Source organism: Rhea americana, unplaced genomic scaffold (genome assembly GCF_003343005.1).
Source record: "Rhea americana isolate MKP2758 unplaced genomic scaffold, rheAme1 scaffold_1087, whole genome shotgun sequence".
In the NCBI taxonomy this organism is placed as follows: Eukaryota; Metazoa; Chordata; class Aves; order Rheiformes; family Rheidae; genus Rhea; species Rhea americana.
Window position 1 is genome coordinate 1 of NW_028185136.1, and position 3,028 is coordinate 3,028.

The 3,028-nt window shown below is 53.2% G+C and overlaps 1 long non-coding RNA gene across 2 annotated transcripts; it reads left to right on the forward strand.

The window, feature by feature from the left end:
* Positions 1-110: 110 nt before the first annotated feature.
* LOC146601181 (uncharacterized) lies at positions 111-2,691 on the forward strand. Of its 2 annotated transcripts, none has more exons than XR_014896571.1 (4): positions 111-407; positions 828-1,130; positions 1,409-1,488; positions 2,329-2,691. It is a non-coding gene; the product is annotated as an uncharacterized LOC146601181 (long non-coding RNA). The 2 variants fall into 2 exon arrangements; XR_014896572.1 differs by having other exon boundaries at positions 831-1,130.
* Positions 2,692-3,028: the final 337 nt, after the last annotated feature.

Here is a 3,028-nt window from a genome sequence, read left to right on the forward strand (position 1 = left end):
GCACGCGCGGTGCGGGGGCAGCCCCGCCCCTTGGCGTCGGCGCACGCGCGGTGCCGGGGCAGCCCCGCCCCTTGGCGTCGGCGCACGCGCGGTGCCGGGGCAGCCCCGCCCCTTGGCGTCGGCGCACGCGCGGTGCTCGGGGCGTCATGGCGGCGGCCGGCGCTGACTCCGCTGCGGCTTCGGTGCGTGGAGCGCGTCCCTGGGCGGCGACGGGATCGCGGACGAGTCGCGAGGATGCTTCAGAGCAGCGAAGGCCGCCGCCGGAGCGCGGGGCGATGAGAGCCGGGCCCTGGGGACAGAGCTAGAAAAGAGGCGGCCCAGGCGTCGTGTGAAGGTTTGACGGAGATTAGCGATCGACAGAAACACTGGAGGCAGAATAAAAGTACCGTGTGGCGGAAGATGCGTAGGTCAGCGTCAGGGGATGGTTTTGGCTGCCTAATAGYGAAACTGCATTTAATTTTTCCCCGAAGTTTGCCGTGCCATGCATGATGGGAAGTGATGTATTAGGGCCTTTCCTTTAAGGGAAATAAACAGATTGAACGTGGTAAAGAGAAAAAGACCGTGCATAAATTTAACAGCTTCTCATTTCAAACAAAATGCATCTGTTTGTTATAGATGTGGAATGAGTGACAGCAAATGCTGATAAGTAACAGAGAAGATCAGTAAATAGATTTTTGTGAATAATAACTAATGAACTGGATCAAACATGGACATAAACCTGCAATTTAGTGACTCCTGATATGACTAGAAAATAGAGAAGGATGCATTCTGGCCCGGGTACCTAAGGTAACTATTGATAACAGATGTTTGTTAATTCTGTCTCCCAGCAGCAGTGCTGAGGACTAAGTAACCCATTGCTGGCCTGCGGATATCGGTTTGAGGAAGCATCTGAGTACAGAACGAGTCTGGGAGGATTTTTAAACAAGACAGGAAAAAGCAAAGTGTGGATGAAGTAGCTGCCACCGGTACTGAGGCTGTTGAGGGCTGAGAGCGTTTGGGGTTGAGCATCTGAAAGGTGCTAATGCGCAAGGAATACTAAAATACTGCAACTGAACACAAGGTTCTTCCCCAGCGCAGGCCTTTGTGTGCACCGTGGCCCTTGCAGATGTCTGGGAGCCGCAGGGAAGCAGGTACGCAGGCCCACACGCGGAGTTTGGGCACAGCAGGGCGCAGAGTGCTGCATGCTCGGCAGGGGAGCGGGGCTCAAGCTTGGCGAGGGCTGTTCTGGGCTGTCTGGATCCATTCGATTCCACTCCCTGTCCTTCTCTTTGTGATGGCTGCTGTGACATCCTTGGGATGATACGGAGCCAGAGAGGGTGGCTGAGGCAGCACAGAGGGTCAGTGATAATTCTGGAAACACGTACAGGCCTGGGACTAGGGAGTAGTAACTGTTCCGGTCTCTTCGCAGGTGCAGAAGCATCGCCTGGCAGTCAAAGGAGCGTTGTCACAGCTAGGAGCTCTGCAGAGATCTGCGGCTGGCCACGGAGGGTGAGCTCTGACTTGCGGCGTGGACACGGCTAAGTCCTTAGGCTGCAGGACTGTATGTGAGCAGGGCTGGGAGGTGGAAGGTGGTTTTGCTGTAGATGTTTACTGGTTGTGGATGTTTGGCTGTGGAGCCGAGAGGAGCAAAAATATTAATGGTCTGTAACAGAAAAGATTTAGCACTTGCGGCATTTCAGGTACGTTCAGCGGTAGCGCAGCTTAGTGCAGTCCGGTGGCATGATTCTTGCACGTGCTTACATTTGAATGGTGGCTAAAATCAAACCTATAAACAGCATGATTAAGATGATTCTGGTATGTGTCTTCTGGTTTTGCTGCACTTCTAAATGAAGGGGAAACTTCTTAAGCTGTGGGCAAAACTCCTTGACTTCTCTTTACTGTTTTCATGCTCGTGGGTGCTTTGGTGTTTCTTACTTAAAGCTCAGGGTTTGGAGTTTTTCACTTAAGGTTTATTGTTTAGTTTGTTATTGAGGGTCTCTCACGCAGGGGTTATGATTTATTACTTTATTTTGTGGGGGATCAGTATTTATCAGAGTTACAGTTTGCTCATTTAGCAATCAGGGTGCAGGATTTAAAATCTAACCTCATCCATAAACTTTAAAGCCTCAGCAACCCTTTGGGTTCCAAGATTTGCAGTTTGCCATTTAGAGTTCAGGGCTTAAGGCTTACTGATAAATGAAAAGGGGTAAATCCTTAGATGATAAAGTGTAAGCCCTGAAGTCTAAGCAGCCTAAGGCTGCAAACCCTCCTTTGGTGTTTGTAACCCTCCCCTGTACCTAGCATTCAGCTTTGTGCACTAACCTGAGGTCTGGGTTTCATGTGCTGCAGACACATCGCACCGAGACTGGCGATGCAACAGGCGAGCTGAGAGCTGTGCGAGTGTCCTGCAGGGCTCTACTCCGGGGCAGAGCGGAAGCGCAGGCAGGCGAGCTCAGGCGTTGTCCCCTCTGATTCTCAGAGCTGAATCCTATCCCTGAAGGAAAAAGCAAAAGGAGTAGGCCATCGGCTACGCAGATACCTGCTGCGGCGGGAGCTGACGCTTCCCCGACAGATGGACGGACGCTGGCGTGGCGATGACTCTTCAGGTGTCACAGGGTAAGGGGAAGCGCGCTGGTGCCAAGCTCTGTGGCAAAATCACTCCCAGGTGGTGTTTCTGCACAGTCAAACAATAAACAGTTGCTTTGTTCTTTGCCCTCGTGTCCGTGGTTCTGGACATCCCTTTGCCTGAACTGAACGTGATGCCCAGGGGAGGAGGTTACACGTTGCGCCTGGGGCTGGGAGCTGGTCCCCAAGTCGCTTGTACTTTGGAGTGCCCGCGGTTCACAAGGAACTGAGTGCTGTGGGGAATTGCCCTTGCACTGCCTGGGCTCTTGGGGGTGATTCCCACCATGGTGGGGGCAGCCAGGGCCCCTCCAGGGCTGCGTGAGGTGCCCAGAGTGTCACGGATTTGCTTTCGGCACTCTGCAACATCCCTTGTGTGTCTAGGGCCGGGGTCTGTCTGCCTGGAGCTGGGAGACAGAGTTTCCAT